Raw genomic sequence first — 24,127 nt, forward strand, 5'->3', positions numbered from 1 at the left:
ATACAGTGGCTAAAAACATTTAAACATAGCGATGTCTCCTGCCCTATTTTAAATTTATTTATTTATTTATTTTATTTTTGGCTGCATTGGGTCTTCGTTGCTGCCTGTGGGCTTTCTCTAGTTGCGGCGAGCGGGGGGCTACTCTTCGTTGAGGCGCACGGGTTTCTCACTGTGGTGGCATCTCTTGTTGCGGAGCACAGGCTCTATGAGCACAGGCTTCAGTAGTTGTGGCATGCAGGCTTCAGCAGTTGTGGCTCGCAGACTCTAGAGCGCAGGCTCAACAGTTGTGGCGCATGGGCTTAGCTACCCCACAGCATGTAGGATCTCCCCAGATAGGGATCAAACCCGTGTACCCTGCACTGGTAGGCGGATTCTTAACCACTGTGCCACCATGGAAGTCCCCCTACTGCCCTATTTTAAATTATATTACTGCTACCTCATAGTTTTCCCTAGATCTTGATATAGTCTACTAAAGTCACAAATTCTCCCCACTAAAAAAAAGTGGGGATTTTGTGAAAATCAAGGAAGGTACTAAATTTCACACCTGGGTCAAAGAGCTGAGAAATGGAAGAAGCAATAGTACAAGCAGAGGTTCAGAAGCATAGATGATCATGAGAAAATAAGATTTCTACATGATCTCGTGGAGGACTTTGTATTTCCACTGGGTGTGGAACTGCTCGGGTTGGAGGGGGACTGAGTGAAAGGGGAGACAGTGAGATAAACTTTATCTGTAACTCAAGGGGCAGGGTAAGCCATTAGACATCAGGATTATAATAGGTTTTTCAGTTTACTGATACTAACATTAACATGCAAAGAAGTCAGTTAATTTTGTCAAGGTCATTCAGCTAAAAATGTCATAAAAGAATACAAATCCAAGTTGCTTTGATTCTAAGATCCTAACTTCTCCCACTTACTAGAGTATAATATTAAAAGGATTTTAACCATCCATGACAAAGCAGGATTTATCCCATGGGGATTTGAATGCTAGGATATATATTAGAATAATACATTACATTAAACAGGTTAAATATTATCATCTCAAAATAAAAAGTGATAAAATTCAACACTTAATTTGAAAAAAATCTTAAAAAGTACAAATACATTGGTACTTCCTTACAGGTATGTGTATTTTTATGCTGTTTATTTCAATAGCATTTATTACTTTTTAAAAAAAATTTTATTGAGGTATAGTTGACGTACAACATCATATAATTTTCAGGTGTAAAACTTCAAATTTTTTAAAGGTTATACTCAATGAGCATATGTTACTTTATTTTATTTTATTTTTATTTATTTATTTATTTTTGCGGTACGCGGGCCTCTCACTGCTGTGGCCTCTCCCGTTGCGGAGCACAGGCTCCGGACGAGCAGGCTCAGCGGCCATGGCTCACAGGCCCAGCCGCTCCGCGGCATGTGGGATCTTCCTGGACCGGGGCACGAACCCGTGTCCCCTGCATCGGCAGGCGGACTCCCAACCACTGAGCCACCAGGGAAGCCCCATATGTTACTTTAAAAATTTTTTAAAGAGTTGAAAAGTATATTTTAAACCAATAGCCAATGATCTTAAAATAAGATATGAAGAATATTCCTATTAAAAGACCAAAACGGGGCTTCCCTGGAGGTCCAGTGGCTAGGACTTCACCTTCCAAGGCAGGGTGGTGGGGTGGGGTGCAGGCTGCATCCCTGGTCAGGGAGCTATGGTCCCACATGCCTCTTGGCCAGAGGACCAAAACATAAAACAGAAGCAACACTGTAACAAATTCAATAAAGACTTTAAAATGGTCCACATCAAAAAAAAACCTTTAAAAACAATTTTTAAATAAAAGAGCAAAATACATATTAGTTATTTAGCATTGTTTTGAAATTGTTTGTACAAAATAGAAAAATATGAAACAAATATTAATACTGAAAAGAGAAAAGGTGGTATTCTTAAAGAATATTCATTTTAAAAACGTAGAGAACTTCAAAATATCACAAATAACCAGTTAGAAATATACTGGGTGGAAATGATATCACTTATAACAGTGGCAAAAAAATAAAATTATCTAGGAATAATATAGTTTTGCCCTATGTAAAGAAGAATTATTTTTTTAATTGAAGTACAGCTGATTTACAATGTTGTGCTAATTTCTGCTGTACAGCAGAGTGATTCAGTTAAACATATATAAGAAGCACTATTAAACTCTATAAAACAACATAACAGAAATGTGAATAAGCAGAAAAACAAACTATGTCCCTTAATGAAAAGGCTAAATATTATAAACATAATACCATTTTTTCTAAATGTATAAACTTAATTAAATACTAAGAAAAATCCCACTGGAATTCTTCTTGGAATTTGACAGAATGATTCTAAAAGCCATCTGGAAGAATAAACAAGTAGTTGGAAATAAAATTATCTGAAAAATAAAAGCAAGAGTTGCAAGAGAGGTCAAGAGAGTAGAAAACTAGTCCCAAGATACTCAACCACGTTAAGTATCTATATGGTTATATTAGTACCGCCCAAAAAGAAAATCCTCAAATACACCCAATTCAAAAAATTTAATGACAAAAAGTATAGCTAACATCTATTTTGTTCACTATATGCCAAGCACCATGCTAAATATTTTATATGCGTTTATCATTTAATCTTCACAACAATTGTGTGGTATTGGATTATTCAGCGGTTGGGACAATTTGCTAACAATGTTGAAAAAAGTTTATTTAGAGCTTTAACAGGCTTCCTAAACTAGGATGCTTCATCTTATACACAAACACAGAAAAATGATTTGAGTAACTATTTTCTCAGTTCTCCCAAGGATGGTACATACCCAGCACCATTCCAGACACACAGAAGGGGAATTAATTCACAGTAAAAAACAGATGCCTTAGAGCATTAGAGCTTAATTCCCTCCCAATTGAAAAAGACTGCCTTATATCATAACACCAATATACTATCTAGTAGATTAAAAATAGAAAAATAAGATGAAAGAATCAAATAACAGACAAGAAAAAAGAACAGACTTGAAAAATAGAGATTTTACTTATTTGGAATGCAGAAATAAAAGGACTATGTTCAACCGATTTGATTCATATACAAGTGAATCCCAAGTATACTGAGAATAAATAGTAAATGACAAATTGAGAAAAAAATCTGAAAGAAACAGGAAGTATATAGTTAGTATCTTTACTATATTAAAAAATGCTTGCATGAAAGCAATTTTTGGTTGCAGGTGTAGAATGTGATTTTTGCTCTTTTCTGTCTTATATATTTTCAGCAATATTTTACATCATTTTTTATACTAGAAATATATTTAAGAACTTTGCAAAATAACTGATACTCATAAAGAGGTATGCCCAGTGAACTGAAATGACTCATTTAAATGAAACATTTTACAAGTACCTTTTTCTCGATGTACTAATATAATCTGTAATATTAAAGAACAGGAGCTCAAAAAAATACATAAGCAGTAGAGGTGATAATGATACTTAACATTACTAAAAGCAATTTATCTTAAAATGGAAATTAGAACAGAAAATTATTAAAATATTTAGGAAAAACTCTTACCAATTTTTTTGGTAAAAGAGTATGTTACATTTTCTTTTTTAATATTTATTTATTTTATTATTTATTTTGGCTGTGCCGGGTCTTAGTTGCAGCATGTGGGCTCTTAGCTGTGGCATGTGGGATCTAGTTCCCTGACCAGGGATCAAACCCAGGCCCCCTGCATTGAGAATGCAGAGTCTTACACACTGTACCACCAGGGAAATCCCTTTTTCTTCTTTTTTTAATAGAGTATGTTACATTTTCTATCAGTTGAGTAATAAGGTAAGTTTACTTTAAGATAAATTATTAAGACTATATTCAGAGATGTTTTATACTCATTTTTTATTATGATGAATTCCCCCTAAAATGAAGAGCTTTTTCTAGGGATCTATTTACAGGCTAATGACTTTGAACACTATTAACATAAGTTTCTAAAACATGGTTTAAAAGGCACACTCCTAAAGAAGTAAAATTATCAGTATGAAGCTAAAGAAATAATTGCATGTGAGTCAATTCTCAGTGTATTAACATTCAGCTGATTTCTCTACGGGAGTAGCTATCTCGCCCTACAAAAGGGAGAAAACAAAGGCAAGTCATTTCTTTTTTATGTCAACCTCTCTAACCACCTCAAAGTCACCATTAAAATTACAGGTCTCTCTCTACCTTCTAAATTTTATTCTGTAAACAGATTAATATAATTATTTATATAGTTTTTGATTATTTTATGATGATTATAAACTATTACTTGTATAGAAAGACTTCCAATAATCAAAAAACTAGGTATGTAGAGAAGAGGACCAATGCAAGAAAAATTTTTATGGCAGAATCAAAGAACTTGGTGACTGTAATGATGTGGGAGACGAGGCAGGGAGGAAGGAGTTAAAGGATGACTCCCAGATTTCTAGCTTGAACAACCGGGTATAGGATGATACATTCAAAGTAATGTGAAAAGAAACAAGTTTCTGTTGAGAGAAGATGAGTTCAGTTTTAGAAATATTTCAGATGCCTACTGTCCACCAAATTAAATGTCTAGTGGGCAAATACTGATCTTTCAGAAGTGAAATCCAGGCTAGAGAGATTTGCAAATCATCAACTCATAAAAGAACTTAAAGTGGAAAAGAAGGCTCAGGGAGAAGATGAAGAGTAAGAGAAGAAGACTGAACCTTGAAAGACACTGATATTTAAGAGAGAAAGGAAAAGAACACTAAGAAGGTACAGAAAGACAGGAGGAAAACCAGAAGAATGTGCTAGAAAGGGCGAGAAGTATATAAAGAAGGAGGATATGATAAGAATGCCAGATGTTACGCTGTCATATAAGGAAAGCAGTGAGAAGTGTACACTTGGATTTAGCAACAAGGGGGTTACTGACAAGCTTGGTAAGAATCACTTCCATAACAAATGCATTTATTGATGGGAAAGGGAAAAAATAAAGGAAGTAATGAGGTGATTTTTTCAAGGAATCAGTCTGTGAAGGAAAGCAGGTGGCGATGGTCAAGAGGAAGTTTCCTTAAAAGGAAGGTATCTTGAGCACGTTTAAAATTTGTCGGGATAGAGCTCACAGAGGGAGATAATGAAGATGCAAATGACAAAGGAGATAAATTGTGTGGTCTCCGAAAAACCAGGAGCAGCTGGGATCCAGGGTGTAAGAAAAATGATTAACTTCAGAGAGGCAAAGGAACACCTCTTTTACTGAAACAAAAGAAAAGAAAGGATACAATTGGATACAGGCTGGTTAGCAGATTTGGTGGTAGGAAGCTGAGTTTGTTAAGTGAGGCGAAGTAAAAAGGATTGCTCGTTAAATGTGCAAGGGTAACATGACAGTGTCTGAGAGACTGGGGAAGAGTGACGTGGGCAGCACTAAGGACTCAGATGAGAGCAGTAACATTCCCTGACATCACTAATGTATCACTAATCTGCAGTGTGAATTTTTTTCCCCCAGAAGTGCTCATCAGCCTTGGTATAAACACTCCATTGAATCCATCCAAGGTTGGGATTTTGCCAGGCAGGCTTAATAGAAAGACAATGAGATGGAAAAGTTGAAGCCATTGGAAGATAACTAGTACAAGTGATGGATGATGGTATGTGAAGCTGAATGGGGATAAGAGTAAAATTCTACTTCAAACAAGCAATTCTGTGCATCCTATGACCTACTAAACTAAGTTGAAACTATTATTTATAGGTTTCATTTTGCTATTTTTGACAGCCTTATTTGGTTCCCCTATCTTATAAGGATATGAAATGCAAAAATACCACGGCAATTTATAAGCTACTTTCAGTGACTGATCCTTCTGAAGAAAATCCTGTTGTAGGATTCTTACTATAGAGAAGTATTATATATATCTAAGTAGAATATCACAGTATTAATTACCATGAAAATACCAATGGTTGACTAAAGTTACCTTTGAAATAAAAATACAAAGTAAAGAAGAAATTAATCAAGAAAAGAAAAAAGATTATTTTTCCTAAAATCTTTAAAATTCAGATATTATTTCTCAAATAGTATTAAATTACTCATAACTGTCTTTGGAAATACCTTACTTCTCACCTGACAGCTGTAAATCAAGGTTTTAGAAATACTCATCCAAATAAAATAATGTAGAAACTATAGGTTTTTTTCTAAATATTTACTTAGAGTCACAAAATAACCAAAGCTGGTACTTTATGTTATCTGCACAAGTTTTCTAAAGGTTGCATTATTTGGAATATTTCTTTTACTAATTATATAAAGGAAATACAAGCATACTAAGCACTTTTAATGGAAACTGAGAAGAAAATGCATAAGTTTCTGGCATTATGTGATTGTTTAGTTTCATTTGAGGAATTTCTCAATTTCTTCTCTGTACCTAAAAACCATACAGATCTTTCCCTTGGTTCTTTCAATTTGACACTTCCTAAAAATTTCAATAATTTTCTAGAACTTAAGATATCTTTCTATAATTACCCTCTTTAAATTAAAAAAAAATTAAAACTCTTAAGGTATTGGGGGGAGGAGAATGAATAGACTGCAACAATAGACTACAATATATAACACTCAATTCGAATTATCAACAATTTAATTAGACCTATGTACCAAGTATTGCACTGGGTCTCTCTTATGGTACAGTTGCTCTGTAGAGCATTTCCACACCAAGAAAATTTAATATATCCTTGCTCTCTACAAAAGCAAATGAGAGCCCTGAGGTCAATTAAATTCTGCTTGCTAAAACCTCTCCCTCTCTGCAATTTATATTCAAATCTGTCACTTCCTTATCACTGATTACATATAACTCCCTGGGTACATCTATATGCCCTGCTATAATCAATCCCAATCTTCACTGCCACTCCATCCCATACTCATTACTGATAACAGCTCTTCCTATGATCCCTTTCCACTGGACCATTACATACAAACTCCCTATACATCCTCCATCTGTTCCCAAATATTCCTCCTACTTCTTTGGGTTCAATAAAATCCCAAGTCACTCTAAAAGCACTATTTCCTTAAAAATCCTTTCTAAAAGAAGATGCTACTCTTCCTAGTCTTTCAGATTCATGGGGGGAAGGATACCAATTGCAGACCATTCTTATTTAACAATGCTTAACCTTCCTCTTTCGAACAAATTAACCACCAAAAATACCACTCTCCCTATCTTGGGTACCATTTCCTACTGTCCATCCCAAGACAGTCTTACACTTTTCTTGGTAACAACAGGTTCATGGTTTCACTCTGCACCTCATTCTCTGCTTTCATGACCTGAACATCTGTAACCATTTTTCTAAACTCTGACCTCAGTTCCAACATCCATCTCATCTTCTCTATTCCAATACTATTTCTACTCTGAAGAGATAATTTGTTCAAGATCCTGAACTTCTGAAATCCCTCTTTCTGAACCTAAGACCTTGCATTCTACTTCTCTCACTTGCTCATGGCCCTGCTGAACACTTCCAGACGCTTGATCATTTCTCTTTCCAGGAATCCATTAAACCCTCACTTTCTTACTCAACCCCAAATACAAACCCAAGTAAGCCATTCCAAAAATGACTTGCTAGCATCCTTGGCCTACTCAACTATTTGCCCATTTTATGAATTCAATTCTGGATAAATCTCATTACCTAATCTCTTTGCTTCTACTCTCAAACTCAAAGGTAAGGTCAAATAGTTATAAAATGGCAATGACTGTGTCCACTATTAAGGTGTATTATACCATACTACACACTCACACTTGCAAAATGTAGGTTTACTCACTGAGGTAAGGAACTTTATCTGTTTTGCTCACTGCCACATCTCTAGTACTTTATAGCCATTAAGTCGCACATTGTAGGCACTGAATTAAATTTGTAAGATGAATGTACTGCTATGTACCCCCTTCTGGCTTCTTAATAAACTCCCTAGTGTGATTATTCCAAACACTTTCTATTTTTTCCAAATCTCACATACATTTGCCTCCTTTACAAATGGACAAACCTCCTACTGAGAAAACGAAGGTCTTTTAAAATGAGTTTAACTCAAGAGCCCTATATTTTTATTCTATTTTATCCATCTTCTCTAATGTGTTAAAAGGAAAATTATTTTATGACTGATATTATAACTTTTTATTTTACCAAATGCCTATTACACACTCCAGTTTTAAGAACTCTAATCCACAAACTCACATTTGACTTTTCCCGAGTTCCACTTTTCTTGCTTTATTGTTATACTCTTTCAATTAAAAGAAAAAAATACCAAGAATTATAATTAAGATATAAATCAATGACCAATCTATATTTTCTCATGATAGCCTATTTCATAAGGGAGCTGAAGATTTGTCTGCTTTCCTGGAAAGCAAGGATATAGTAAACATATTTTAAAAATGGTCTGCCTTAAAATTTTAACAATAGAATTAAATTTTCTGAGATTTTTTTTAAAAGACTAATTATTGCTGAAATGCTTCTAACAAAAATTTCTTCTAATCCTCATCCTTTAGTCATTTAATTTCTGAATGGTCCTTGGCAAACAATTACTTAACTTTCCCTCAATGAACTTACATTGACTTTTTTCTGCTGGTCAGAGAATATCTTTACATAACCAGCATTTGACAATGCACTGTGCATACAAACTAATGTTTAAAGTAATTTTAGACAGCTAAAAAAAAAAAAACAAAAAAAAACAACTTCAATCAATAGTATATATAATAAGCTCAAAAAGTAGAGGTTTGTGAATAAAAAATAAAAACAGCCAACTTATAGAAAAGTTGTACAAGATGACTTAAGAGTAAATGAATTCAGAAGAAGAGGCTATCCAAATAGTTGTTACAGGACACATTCAAACTGAAATGGGCTGAAGAAGAAATTCTGCGAAGACAAAGACATTTAAAAAGGTATTGCATAAGCTATTCTAGTATTTAATAATTAGGAATGACATGACTCTTTTCAAACAAAAGTATGAAGGCAGACCAAAGTGGCATGCCAAAAGCACAGCAAACAGGGCAACAAACCTAGATCGTTTGTTTACTACACGCACTGGTATTTTATAACAGTCTGCATCATAAGGTCTTCTTCAACTATAATACAAAGGCCAATAACATACATAATGATGTCAAGTTACCTGTTTAGAAACTAGTTTTTGCAGCTCAGAAACGGCTCCTTTCCTGTTTCACACTTCAAAACTGTTGTCTGTTTATGATTTAAAAAAAAAAAAATCACTTCAGTAAATTACACTATGAAGTACAGAATAACAAATACTGACTATATTTATAACCTGAAGTATGTTCAGGAAATCAACAGAAAAGGAAAAATCCAATTTATCACTATTTTAAAATCACCTTACTTTCATCTTTTAGGAAAACAATGTGGTACACAGGTTTAAACCCTCCAACCTTGTAAGATCCTACCAAACAACAGTGTGATACCTTAATACCTACTTTGGAATATAATGTAATCATCATGTAAAAAATCCATGCCCAAGTTTACTCTTCAGATTGATCAAGTCATTAACTTCCTGTCACTCAAAACTTCCAGAACTTTGCAGACCCGTTGATGAGGAAAATGTTTCTTTATTTAAAAGCTGGCTACTTCATTAAAAAATAACCCTGTAACTACATAAACACAAGGTTTACTTTCAGTCCAAAAACTCAGAATTATAATGGTTCCCAGTGGCTCTAACTGGGAAGGTGATAGGGAAAGAAAGGAGCAGGTGCACCGAAGCTTGACAACACCCACTCCAGTAACCAGAGAATACCAGAAGGCGGAGTCTGGAAAGCAGCGATGGGGCGGGGGTGAAAGGGGCGCCCAGAAAGCCCGCTTCTTCCAGCGCCAAGACACGATCCGTCACCCGTAGAGCAAACGACACAGATCTCCAATCGGTCAAAAAAACTTTTTTCTTTTTTCAGATAGGGCGAGCTCTTGAGGAGTGAGCCGCGGGATGAAAAGTTTGGGCGACCCGCCTCCCTAGCGGGGCCTACTACGTAACCCCCAAACCCCCGTTTCTGCAAAGCAAGCGATGTTCCCCGAATTCCATTTGGCATTTAGTTTATCCCCACCCTGGGCCCATCCAAACTGGACCAGCAGTAAGGGATGGCGAAGGGGCGCAACGGCAGAGGCGAGAGAAGAGCTCTGAAATGAACATTCCCCTCGCAAGTAGAAACCCCAAAGCCAGGAACGCCTCCCGCGGCCCTTCCGCTCTAAAAACACCCGAGACAGCTTAAGTCCCGCTGCCCACAGCCCAACCCCGAAGTCGCGTCGCTCCTCACCGGCCCTTCTCCACCCCAAATTCTGGACCTCGAGAGCCCCACCAGAAGAGAATTTGGGGGGTAGGGTGGGAGAGGCGCAGTGACGAAGTCTACGGCCACTAAGGCCCCTTACTATGGAAAACTAGACCCCCTGCCCCTGGCAACCAAACCGTAACCCGCCCCCCCCCCCCCGCTTCCTCCACTAGCAAGGGACATTCCTGGAGCTCCAGAGTCGCAGGGCGGCCTCCTCCCCAGGGCCAAAAAGAGAGAGGGGCGGGGGGGCAAGAAGGAGGGTTCTGTGGTCGCCAAGATGCGTCCCTTGAGGCTCACCCCGATATCGCGTCGGTCGGTCCGGGGTAGGGGGCGGAATGCCTGGCCAGGGGACGGGAAGCAAGCAGCAAAAAAAGCCCAGGAGCCCAGACAGAGGCGTGAGCCCGAGACCAGGCCCTACGGAGTCAAGTGTCCCAGGGCCGTTGCTCTCCCGCCCCTACGCCGCGCTGCCCTCGGTTGCCAAGGGCTGGGGACGCTCAGGCATTACCTGTAAACGAAGCAGCCGCTCCCGCCAAGGGCGGAGTAGCGGCCAGCCCCCACGAACCGCCACCGGCGGCGGGCCTCCCTTAGAGACCACAGCAGGGAGAGTCCCCAAGTTTCCTGGCTGCTTAGGGCCCAATGGCCGCCTTTTCTACCTCAGCTACTCGGCTCCAACCGTCGCAGCCACCGCCATCTTAGGCTCTCATTGTGGTGGGAGAAGAGGGGCGGGGGGACTGCAGAGGGGGCAACGCGCCGGGAGACATGCGCCGTCTCCTCGGCAACGGCCGCGCGGGGGCGAAATTCGCCTGGGCGGGAGCCGCAGTGCGATCAGCGCTCTAGACTGGAGTCATGTGACCGGCGGGAGTCTGCGGTGTCACCTCTGGCTCCGGAGACGGCTGCCGATTACACAAACGAACCACCAGGAACTACATATCCCAGAATGCCAACTCGCTCTCGGGTTATACGCGCCCGCACGTTCGCCACGAGGGAAATGACTATAAATCCCAGCATGCTGGGCGCTTCCGGCTCTTCCGGCGAGGAGGTCGAGGCCTGTGCGGAAGCGGATGGAGCCCTCTTGGGCAGCTGGAAAAAGAGTGGAGGCGCGTTCTGGTTTTCTGTGGGTGGGCGGGTGGTGCCGGCTCTGGAGAGTGCCGGAAGGAGGAGAAAAGGCCGCGGACTGCGGTCGCCCACTACCCACATCCCGGTCACGAAGGGGTGGAAGCAAAAGGACCTTTACAATCTGGGCTTAATTTTACACCTGAGGAGATAAACCCACGCGAGTTAATTGGCCAAACGTCGTACAGCTGGTCAGTGGGAGAATCATCAGTGTTAGTAATTAACTCCACCTTGGATTAACGCCCTAGTTTCCTTAGAAGAACCAGATGATTTTAATCAAAATTTAATATCGAAAAATGTTCTCTAAAACTATAGTCTCTGAAGTCCCTTTTTATTTACTCTCTTTTCTCAGCAGCAGCCCTGTTAAGGTTAGTATATAAACAGGTTCTCTCTTAAAACAAACCCCCAGAACACGGTGACAATTGAGGTCTTCAGTGTGGCTACCTGAAAGTTTTAAACACTGGTCAGTTTTTCTTTATTTTTCGACAGTTTGTAATTGTGGGATAACTGTTTTAAGCAAAATAAGGGTAGGAGGAATGAAGAATGGGTATCTAAGTTCCAACAGCAAATTGTTCTCAGTTACCAATGGAATTTGTTCACAAAACCAATTAATAGAACTGCATCTCAATAGATGATTCAGGTAAATCAAGCCCTTCGTGCTACTGTAATTTGCAACTGAATCCAGGTTCAGCTTCAGTGCAACGATCTTTGACCCTTTGTCCTGCATTTTTTAAGTACTTTTCTGTGCGTCTAACAGTGCTGATTACTTAGATAACAAAAACATAGTCCCTGCCCATTAAGAGCTCATATTTTAATGAATGATGAAGAAATAGGGTGTGATGTAAATAAACTCTGTTTTATAAGAAAACAAAGTGCTGTGGGAACTCCCAGCACCGAGCAGCTAATGGATTAGGTGTTTACTGTAGTCCAGTGTGCCCTAGGCCTCATTGTAATTCCACCGCACACTAGCTCTAAGATCTTGGGCAAGTTACTTGACCTTTCTGAGCCTCAGTTGCCCCACCTATGAAATGAGGGGGAGGAGCTAATAATATTGCCTACCTTAGATCTTTTTTTTTAAAGTAGTGTTTATTCTGTACTAGGCACAGGATTAAGCATTTCATCTCTTGTGGTTTTCTGAATTCTCACAACTATCCTGAAGATACTGGTTCTACATCAGTTCCATTTTACTAATGAGAGGTTAAATAAATTGCCAAAGTTCTGACAGCTCCAAGTAGGAGAGCCCAGGTGTAAACTGAGGTCTACTGACTCCTCGAAGGAATTTTTTGATTAAGAAAATGCATGGGAGGGCTTCCCTGGTGGCACAGTGGTTGAGAGTCCGCCTGCCAATGCAGGGGACACGGGTTCGTGCCCCGGTCCGGGAGGATCCCACATGCAGCGGAGCGGCTGGGCCCGTGAGCCATGGTCGCTCAGCCTGCGTGTCCAGAGCAGTGAGAGGCCCGCGTACCAAAAAAAAAAAAAGAAAATGCATGGGAAAAAATACTGGCACATGGTAAGCCATAATCATCACCATCATCACCGTTTTGTTTTATACATATATATTATTATTTTTAAATATGTAGAAGCTATTGTCATTGAAACAATGCAGATGGATTCAAAAGCACTACTGAAATCATATGGTCATTATGTTCTTTTAATTTGTGAACCCTAAAAGATGCCAGTGCTATTACTGGTCTGTTAGGTGGTGGAAGAAGTCTGAGAAATTTTTACATTAAAATGGGGTCCTCAAACTAAATATGGGCATTATTGATCTTAGCAGGGGACAGAGGACCCCCCAAATGATGAAATTATCCTGGGTTTCTAAAACCTTCACATCTAATTTAGAAAAACAAACTATGCAAATGAACCAGTTTAGCATCAGTAGTGTATGAATATGGCAAATAAACAATACAGTAAGTGCTTTAGGAATGCAGAGAAAGAGTACATTATATTAAGTATATTGTATTATATTGTCTCAAAGATGATGATAGCTCCAGGATTTCTATGTAGGATGAAATTAGGGGCAACAGTCTGGTGGAAATGTAAATGGGGAACATAAGTAGCCTTTAAGAGATATAGGTTGAAACTACATCTCAGTTTTCCACATTTAAGTAAAACTTAAACACATGTATTAAAGGTGGGTGAGGAGGCCGAAATGGAAGAATGATGTTCAAAGGAAAGGAGCACACCTGTAACACAGATAATACATCCAGAATAAGCAATGAATAATACAGAAAACAGACTGGGTCAAGTAGGGGATTCATGTGGAGATGGGGAAGCAGGAGAAGAAAGCGAGAGCCATGAACAGGTTGGGGCCAAACTGTAAAAAATCTTAAATGTTGATCTGAAATGTTTCGGCTTTGTTCAACAGATAATGTGAAACTAGTTGAGGGTTTGGAAGAGGCAATGATATAAGGAAGTAGTTGTTTTAAGACTTAATCTAGTGGCAATGTTTAGAACAGACTAGGGAGAGCAGAGGAGAAGGGAAAGACAAAGAACAGGTGGTAACTGGCATGAAGTAATTAAGGCCTGGCCTAAGGTGATAGCCGAATGAATCAAGTGGAGGAGTTGGAATCTGATGGTAAATTAAATAAGCTGTCATTGCTGTGTAAAATATTTGTTTCTGTTATTTGATATTTAGTATGACATTGACCAGAGGGCTCTTAAAATTTAACATTTTGTGATATATTTTTTATCTCTTTAATGAGTTCTGTACATTATTTATCCACAGATAGATTTTAACCATGGCTAGAGCAGAAACCCTGCCTTTTATGCTTCTTTATATCCCAGATGCCTTGTAGAGTTCATTTATTTTGGTGTTCATTAATTTGGTCTTTGAAGACGGTTTTCTGCAGTACCTAGTTTTAACCTGTAGGTGGCGAGAGAACTTAAAGGTAAAACCTTCAGTGACCACTATACTATTATAACTGAATTTAAGATTGTTTTTATTATGTGATTTTTGATACACTCAAGAAAATGTATGACATTTATGTAAATTATAAAGTACAATAAGAAAAGAAACACTCAAGAATCCACTTCCTAACCTAAAACATAGAAAATAATCAGTATATTTAAGGACCCCTCTGCTTTCCACCAAACTCATTCCCCTTCTTTGCAGTCATAAGTACTATCTTGAATGATATCAGTGTTATAATTCCTTCATTTTCCTTGTGTAACTATATGTATATATCCCTAAGTAGTATTTTTTTAGTCTTGCTTGTTTTCGTACTTCATATAAATGGTATCATACTGATTATATTCGTGCTTGATGTGCTTTTTGATTCCTCATTATGTTTCTGCAATTCATCCATGTTGATGGGTAGAAACACAGTCTGTTAAGAGCAGAATGTAAAATTAATTTTTGAATAATCCTACAACTGAATATAACTGATTTTATCTTTATGCTTTATCTTAGCTTGTGGGTAACTTGATGAACAAAGAGATTGATCATGTCACCCAGGGAACTAGTTGGAGACCTCTGGCCTAGTTCTTATACCTTTCGGTTAAATTTGAGCACTTCACTGCTCTGCCTTAATTTGGCCCAGAGTTTGTCGATCTTGACATGGTTGACCTGTAGGGCTGGATGATTCTTTGTGATGGGGGCTGTGCTGTGTGCTGCAGGAGCCCTGGCCTCTTGCAGCCTGTAGCCCGCTGCCTCCCTGGTGATGACAAGCAAAACTGTCCCTTGACATTGCCCAATAACCCCAGAGTCAGGGTACGGTGGGCCGTGTGGCTTAAGGACAGAATCACTCCCAGTTGAGAAACACTGTCTAGTCTTTGCATTGAGAAAACCGTGTTAATTATGTTTTCTCTTATGTACCTCTTTTGCTCAAAAACCTGAACATATAAATAATTAAATCAATTAATTACTAGGTAATTATATCAACTAGTTATATCAAATCCTCATGCATAAGTAATGTTTCAAGGCTCTTCTTACCTTCTTCCGTTTCCCCCATATCTAATTACTACAACAGCTCTCATTACTGCCTAGTTCAGACTCTTTATTACTAGATTCCAAAATACCTAATTGCTGCTCTCAGCATACAATATTAATGTTTACACCAGTCTGAACTGCTCTTTCCTTCATAACCAATTTATGGTCCTTTTCATTCAAAAATCACTCTTTCAGTAAATGTAACCCTTGTGATTCTGACAATTCCATACATATTTGCAGGTCATCAATTATTTTTTTTAATTTTTTAATTTAATTTTATTTTTTTTTTATACAGCAGGTTCCTATTAGTTATCCATTTTATACATATTAGTGTGTACATGTCAATCCCAGTTCATCCCAGCACCACCCCTCCACCGCCACCACTTTCCCCCCTTGGTGTCCATAGGTTTGTTCTCTATATCTGTGTCTCTATTTCTGTCTGCAAGTCATCAGTCTTTACATGGCTTTCCAACTCTAGAGTTGTAATTACTATACACTTCTTCCTATATTTTCCTTGTCTATATTCTTGGGGGTCTGTGTGTTTTTACCCCACCTTCTCTATTCATTGTAAACCTGATCAGAGCTGCAGTAGTGCAGTCCTATGTGCAATGCTTGCTTCCCAGGAAAAAATCAAGTTGAAGGGTTTTTAAAAAGGTGTCCTGAGTAACAATAAAAAACTGGAAAGAAAATAATCTATATCTTTTCTCCTAGCTTCCCACCACCCCTACAATAGAAAGTCTTAAATATAACTAGATGTAGGTTGTTAATAATTAGAGAAATCAGGTAATTGGGTGGGAAGGTTCCAAAATTACAGAAATATAGACTGATAGGAATTTTGTTCTGTAATTCATATGAAAAATATTAAAAAGGTATCAAAAGTAATTTTCAGCTTTTACTTTCAAAACCCTGTTATTGAAACTAAAATTATATGAAATAAGAACAATTGCCATGGTTCTAAAGGAGTAATCTGGAGTAACTACAAAAGATGAACTCTGGGTCAGAAAAGGGTCTTTTCTCACATAAATAAGGAGATCTGCACGTCTAGATTTGGTATATGCATGAAAATAAGGGTGGGCTAATGAAGGAATATCCAACATGATTGGCGTTACATTGAGCCATATTAAATTCACTGCATTATATAGTGAGGTACAGCTGTATATGCTATGATTTTTGCCCTTTTACCATAAAAAGGCTTCCCACACTGCATTTCTCCTTCCATAAGAAAGATTCTAAGGTCAGGGAGAACTGGCAAAACATGTGTGAACTCAAATTAACCAGGTAAAAGAGGTTAGAATGTTCTTTCTTTACCAAAAGAGGACTAAATGTCCAGAGTTAAAAACTGGGAGATATTGAATGGACAGACAATCTAATCTAGAGAAGGAAAAAAATAAAACCCTGACAATAGGTGCAGCAGAATGGTGTAGAGCAGGGGTTGATAAACTTTTCCTGTAAAAGGCCAGATATTAAATATTTTAGGTACTGTGGGCCATATGGTCCCACTACTCAATGATTGTAGAGTGCAAGCAGCCAGGTAATGAATGAGCATGGCTGTGTTCCAATATAACATTGTTTTTGGACGCTGACATTTAAATTTTATATAATTTTCACGTCACAAAATATTAATCCGCTTCTAATTTTTTTCAACCATTTAAAAATATTAAAATAGACAGTGGGCCCAGTTTAACCCAGGGGCCATAGTGTGCTGACCCCTAAGAGAGCACTGAACATTTAAAGTTTTTAGATAATTAATGATAGATCAAGGGAGAAATTAACAATGAAAAAAATGCAGTTTTACTACTTTGCAGGATGGTCATTATACAAGGAATCTTTTGAACTAATTAAGAGAGGGAGAATATCAAGCAAATGCAACTGAACAATATTTGTAGGTATTAGCTTGTTCCATTTTCTGATATATTTTCTTTTCCCCCATTCAGACTAGTTATAGGCATGCATTGCCTCCATGAAGGATGATCCCAGGCAGTCACACCAGCAACAAAAGATAAAAATTTCAGACATGAGAAAAAAAGATTAAAATCAGAGCAGTTTCCACGCCTTACAATTTGTGAAAAGAGGAAGACTTGATGGGAAATCAAAAGAATTTGATGCTTTCCCTTGCATCTCTGAAAAGGAAGAGGAGGAAGGTTTAGCAGCAGCCTGTGTGGACTGCTGACTGAGGAGAACTAAGAGGGGCCAGTATCTGTGGCAGGAATAGAGGGTTCTCGTGGCACAGCGCAGACCTCGCCTACCACAAGCCCCGAAGTCAGTGCAAGAGAGATTAGGTTTCTTCAAGCCCAGAGAATATAGTCTTGAAATCCAATTAGGAAAACAAGAGTCACATTTATCTTTCACGTGTAAGTTTGTGGCATAAGAAATATACCCACTTTACTTACATAGTTCAAATGTCAGCTACCTGAATATTCCCAAGCCCCCGAAGTCGTTGGGATAATCACATCTCCGTCGCGAGGACAGCAGGAAATCTGATCTCATTTGCCGACATCTTCTAGGATCCTTGGAGCTAATGTTTTTCTGTTATTTTTTGCTTTTGCTGATTTCTTGATTTCTCTCAAGTCTAGCCTCTTTGGGCTGTTCTTTTTCTTCATCCCACATCATTCCCAAGGCAGAACATGGCCTCTTACCCTTTATTTTCTCAAAATACCATGGACACAAGGCACCTCTCTGTGGTAACTTTTCACTGAGGATTTGGTGTTAACAGTGCAAGGGGGTGAGGAGAAAGAGGACTTCGTGCTGCAGCAAACATCTTAAAAGTGAATATTCGACACCCCTGTTGTTTAAAGATCTTTGGCCATAGCCTGGAATTTCTCACTGGCTGCCTCCTGCCAACTTTCTGTCGTCTTGATGGATTCTTCACATTCTGCTGCCCATTCCTATCTCACTCACTCCTGCCTTTTCACCTTCTTCCTCTTGGGTTATCCATGGAAACTCCAAATTCCTCATTAATTATTTGTTATCAGAACAGTGTTTTTCCCTTGGTCTTGCTTCTAGCCTGTCCCAGCTAGACCTACTATTAAGATAATGTTCTTCCTCTGCTACATGAATTAGTGTGACCCATTTCCTCAGCATGAAGTTCTAAGAAAGTTATGTCTTCTCTGAATGCTAAAATTAATTGCATATGACTCTTAACTATCCTGATTAGCAGATATTGTAACAAGAAACATTTCCCTCCATTTCCCTGACATCCCCTCCCTTAATATTCAAGAATGGAATGGGGGATGCTTAACTCAGTTCTTAGGAGCCAGTCTTTTTTTTTTTTTTTTTCCAGTACGCGAGCCTCTCACTGTTGTGGCCTCTCCCGTTGCGGAGCACAGACTCCGGACACGCAGGCTCAGCGGCCATGGCTCACGGGCCCAGCCGCTCCGCGGCATGTGGGATCTTCCCGGACCGGGGCACGAACTCACGTCCCCTTCATCGGCAGGCGGACTCCCAACAACTGCACCACCAGGGAAGCCCAGGAGCCAGTCTTTAGTCCAAACAGATAGTGGAGAGAGAAGGGTAGACTGCCTAATTTTCAAGATGGGTCCCACTTTTTGTCCTTTGTCCCACTGCCCTCATCTTATCACTTTTGAAAACATTCCCGTATGATCTGAGGCCATCATTATCCTCTGCAGCAGTGATTCCACTTCTGGTCTCTTAGAAGCTTTTCATGGAGTGTGGGGCATTGGGAAGATGTGGAAACAAGGATTCTCCTTATAATGTTTTGCTCCAGGTTTAGGTTGCCCTGAGCTGTCACTGACTCAGGCTTTTTGCCTCTGATTCGCACAGATGCCCGCACAGGCTGTAATGATGTTCTAAGGCTGGGCGACCCCACTACCTTCGTGTAAAGCTAGTAAAGCACTACAGCAAGTGGATGAGAACATGCTTCTGAGACCAGACTATTTCAAGTCAAACCCTGGCATATGTGACCTTCAGTAAGTTACTTGCTCTTTTTATGTCTCTCTTGTCTCACTGACAAAATGGGAGTAAAAATAAGAATGCATATCTCAAAGGGCTGTTATGAGGATTAAATGAATTAATACACAGAAAATGTTCAGAGAGTACTGGCTCACAGTAAGTGATATATAAATGTTTACATTTATTATACTTACAAAGGAGGCTCTGTGCTGATGCTGACTTAGGCCTCCAAGTTTTCAGGATCCATTCCTGCATCACATTTTAGCAGAGGTTTCAAAGCACTCACAGTACACCACTTTGGCTGAGTCACAGTGGCTTTAACCGTGGGGACTACTTGACTACCAGTGGATACTGACACCAAGGTTAGATCACCACAGGAAAGAAATTGGATTTTATCTTGTTGATTATGGAGGGCCACTTGAGCCTTATTAAACAGAGGAGTGATGTGATCACATTTGTTTTTATACAGATAACTTTTTTTTTAACTGTGTAGGAGATGGTCACCATGGGAAGGAAACTGGAAGTAGATTGATCAAAGAGGAGGTACCAATAGATTATGCTAAGCTGTTGAGGACACAAATTAAGATTGCAGTGGCAATGAGGTTGTAACAATGGGGCTGATGAAGAAAGTTTGGTATTTAGGAAGTAGATTCAATAGGACTTATTGACTAATGAAATGAAGGATGAGGGAGAGGAATGATGTCTGATAATGCCAGGATTTTGAACTGAATGAGTGAATAAATAGGGGTTTTTCCAACTCATTGTGTTCTCCCAAAGGCAAGCCTTTTCCTCCAGGGAAAAGGAAGAGGAAGAGACTGTAATGAGTTGACTGTTGGCCAAACACAGAGTTACAGAGAGAAGTGAAAGCTGGCATTAGATATTTGGGAGTTGGTACACACTAACATTCAGTGGACTAGAGAGGAAGAATACTCTATTAAGAAAAGATGAAACACTTGGAGGACACCCAGAGAACTAGGAGGGAGGTGTTTTAGGAAAGCCCACTGAAGAATAAGTTTTGAAGAAGAAGGAGCATTCTGAGAAATCAGTAAGAAACTGCTCTGAGGAGACTTGTGACCTAATTGTGAGCAGCTGCAGCGAAGTGAACGGATCAGAAGTCACTGGCTCTGGTTGAGGGGTTAATAGGAAGGGAGACCATGGAGTCAGTGAGTGTAGATCGCCCTTTTTACAAAGTGTGGCTGGAAGGGAGAGAGAACAATGAGAGGGTAGCCAGAGGCAGGAACAAGGGAGATTTTAATTTTCTAGAGTTTAAAAGAATTGAGCTTGTCTCTAGGATGAAAGGGGGACAAGACTATGGGTAGAGCGGGTGATGTTAAAAGTAAGAAGGGGAAAGATAATTAAAAGAGTACAGTTCTAGACAAGAAAGAAGAGGCTGGGATTCAGAGCATAGGTAGAAGGAATAGACTAAAACAAGAGGAGCCAGTACCTACAGAGGCAACCCTCAAGCAATGAGGGGCTGGAGTTACTAGATATATACCCCAGGTTTCTTGCCACATGAAGGGAAATTCTGATGTGGGTCTCTCCGAGGGTCCATCAGGTTTGTGTGTTTTTTTAATAAATGTATTTATTTTACTTATCTGTTTTTGGCTGCATTGGTTCTTCGTTGCTGTGCGCAGGCTTTCTCTAGTTGCGGTGAGCGGAGGCTATTCTTCGTTGTGGTGCGCAGGCTTCTCATTGTGGTGGCTTCTCTTGTTGCGGAGCACGGGCTCTAGGCGCGTGGGCTTCATTAGTTGTGGCACGTGGGCTCAGTAATTGTGGCTCGTGGGCTCTGGGGCGCAGGCCCAGTAGTTGTGCAGGGCTTAGTTGCTCTGTGGCACGTGGGATCTTCCCAGACCAGGGCTCGAACCCGTGTCCCTGCATTGGCAGGTGGATTCTTAACTACTGCACCACCAGGGAAGCCCTGGTCCAGCATGTTTGTGCCCCATTTGCCTAGGGCTGTAACCCACTCACTAGGCACCCTTTATTGGCTTTCCTCCCTGATCCATCTCACTACTCCCTCACTTATGATTCCTGGAATCACCCCCCAAGTAAACTACTTGCATCCAAATCTTTGTCTCAGGCTTTGCTTTGGGGGACCCCAATTTAAATAGATTTTGAGTTAGAACATTATCCCAGGCTTTCTAATTCCAAGTCTTGGGTTTTTCCAGCCAAATCATACTTTGTCACTTTTATTAACCTTTTTGCAAACTGGGTACATGGCATTGCCCAAATACAAGTTGTGCTTTTTGCTTCTTTTTCTTTGTCCATGCCGGTAGTACTGTATCTTCCAATGAGTAGCCTAGGATAAGGATCTTCTAAAGAAAGATGTGTAAAAGCAGTAAAAGCTAACTGCCAACTTGTGTTATTATCCTTCACTTCCATTGTTTCTGAATCCGATCCTTCATTTTCTTGAGATGATAGGTAGATAGATAGATAGGTACTGTTCATCTGTGTCTAAAGTTACATCTACATTTTCATCTACAAAGTCATCATATATATGTATTATTTATATATATATGCATTTAAAAAATAGATACAGGCCAGAGCAGGACAGGAATTTGAGAGATGAGTAGGGGCAAGAGGATAGTAATGTATCAGAGTTCCTGGTTGGTTTCTGACACTAATTTGGGCAGAAGTGAATTTATTGAAATTTACTGGAGAATGCGGGATTCACAGAATCAGAAGTCGTCTGGGACCATCAGGCTTCAGGATGAACAAGCATTAAGAGAGCTCTGGAAAGCCAAGAAACAGAAAGCAAGGGGCAGAGCACCTGTGTCATAGCCTGTACCATCTGGCCAGCGTGCTGCTGCCTCTGCTCTTCTAGGTTGCGTGACCTTCTTGTGTCTCTCCTTAAATGTGCAGATGCTGGAGAAATTGTCTAATTCCTGCAGCCCACTGTCCTTTGGCTCCTGCGGTGGAAGTGCAGAATTATTTTCCCCAAAAGTTACGGAGAAGCCCCAGACAGAAATAGAGATGCTGTTAGGAGGAATAGAAGCTGGGAGGCAAAAGAATAACATGTCAACTGCAAATCTCATCAGTTAACCAGACAGGGCTGTTGTCTAGGGCTGCCTGTTGACTATGGATGGCACAGACCTGGTCATTGATAAATGAATAACCATAAAGATCTTATGATCTAGGATGCATAATGTTCTTTGGCTATAATATGTATAATGTAATGTTTAAAGGACAAACTGAAAAAAATGGGAATAAATCTAAATAGGTGTTAGCAGTGGAATGAAAACATGCTAAATGAAATTGCCTCAGAATAGGAAAATAATTATTGGCATTTTCTCTGTTCTGAACTACAGGTCAGAGTTGGCTATCACAGATCCTCTGAGAAAGATTTCTACAGATTTAATGAACAGCATGGGCAAAGGCACAGAAACAGAAAGTACAACTTGTATTTGGGAAATGACATATATCCAATTTGGCTGGGGCGGAGAGAACATGAGATTGTTCAGATTTTGTGTGTGTGTGTGTGGCCTTTTATACTGTTGAAAGCTGAACAATCCTTTTAAAGACACTTACCTGTTTTGCAAACCTGCTTTTAATCCTCATGTAGTTTGCATGATCAAATACTCAAAATCTGACTCTGAATCTCACCAATTGAAATTCATAGCTCATATTTTGGCCTCTTGTTTTCTTTTATCCTTTAGTAGTCATGGAGAGCGATTAAAAGGAATGTGACATATTGTATACCAGTGTTCATAATAGCATTATTCACAATAGCCAAGAGGTGGAAACAAGCCAAATATCCATCAACAGATGAATAAACAAAATGCATTATATACATACAATGCAATATTATTCATTCTTAAAAAGGAAGGAAATTCTGACACATGCTACAGCACGGATGAATCTTGAAGACATTGTGCTAAGTAAAATAAGCCAGACACAAAAGGACATATAGTGAATGATTCTTTTTATTTGAGATACCTAGTGTAGTCAAATTCATAGAGACAGAGATTAGAGTGTGGTTGCCATTGTTTGGGGGAAGAAAATAACAGGAGTGATTGTTTAACGTGTGTAGCATTTCAGTTTGGGAAGATGAAAAATTCTGGAGATGGTTGGTGGTGATGGTTGCACCACAATGTGAATGTACTTAATGCCACTGAATTATACACTTAAAACGGTTAATATTATGCTATGTGTATTTTATCACAATTTTTTTTAAAGGCATCTAACAGTCTTTCTGTGTCACAAAAAAGACACAACAATAGACACTGTCTTGGGTATCTAGACTCTGCTCTCCTCCACCAAGTGAATGAATAATGCCTGTGATTGTATCCACAGATGTAAGGAAATGGTGACACACCACCTCCAGATCAGCCCTTCAAGGGAGAATTTGTTGCCCTGTTGCCATCAGGGCAACAGGTGTGCCATCAGCCCCTTTAGGAGCTCCCTCAGTTATAGAGAGCCACCTCTGGCCAAGGTCTCTCCCCTCCCTGGGCAGCCCACGTGTAACGTCCCATCAAGCTGGGAGTAAGGTCCAGCCATTTTGGCCAAAGCAGGATACCTCTGATGGGCTATATTAGCTCAAAACTCTGCATAGGTTCTCCCTTTGCCCAAACCTGCTCCCTTCCACGGGGTGGATCACAGGCCACTCCCTCATAAACATCCCGAGAACAAAACTTTTTAGCTTCCTGGAGAATATAATCTGAATGGACAGACTTAGTTCCTTTAAAATCAGCAAGAGGAAAAAAGTGTTACCTACAGAGGAACAAGGATGCTAGCAGATTTCTTGCTGGAAATGATGCACGTGAGAAAACAGTGGAGTAACCAGAATGCTATATGCAGAAACTAAGGCAAAAATACCTTCAGGTATACAAAAACAGAAAAAAATCAATCACCAGAATGTCCACACTACAGAAAAAGTAGTTTGAGAAAATTCATTGAACTATATGCTAATGATTTGTGTATTTTTCCTGTGTG

The 24,127-nt window shown here is 39.5% G+C and overlaps 1 protein-coding gene and 1 long non-coding RNA gene across 22 annotated transcripts in view; one reads left to right on the plus strand and one right to left on the minus strand.

Annotated features, from left to right (window-relative positions):
* PCM1 (pericentriolar material 1) overlaps nt 1-11,057 on the minus strand; it is a 113,870-nt gene extending 102,813 nt beyond the window's left edge. For 9 of the 21 annotated variants that reach the window (XM_082680263.1, XM_082680260.1, XM_082680258.1 and 6 more), the window contains exons 1-2: nt 10,751-11,055; nt 9,090-9,157 (exon numbers count right to left, since the gene is read on the minus strand). The gene's annotated coding sequence lies outside the window, so the exon portion shown is untranslated. Of the gene's footprint in view, nt 1-9,089; nt 9,158-10,542; nt 10,613-10,750 lie in introns of those variants that run through there. The other 12 variants (XM_082680266.1, XM_082680269.1, XM_082680267.1 and 9 more) reach the window with 5 other exon arrangements.
* A 222-nt stretch (nt 11,058-11,279) lies between these two features.
* LOC309839033 lies at nt 11,280-22,609 on the plus strand. Its single transcript, XR_014298445.1, has 3 exons — nt 11,280-11,342; nt 19,070-19,215; nt 22,504-22,609. It is a non-coding gene; the product is annotated as an uncharacterized lncRNA (long non-coding RNA).
* Nucleotides 22,610-24,127: the final 1,518 nt, after the last annotated feature.

Source organism: Grampus griseus, assembly GCF_964374135.1.
Source record: "Grampus griseus genome assembly, chromosome: 21".
In the NCBI taxonomy this organism is placed as follows: Eukaryota; Metazoa; Chordata; class Mammalia; order Artiodactyla; family Delphinidae; genus Grampus; species Grampus griseus.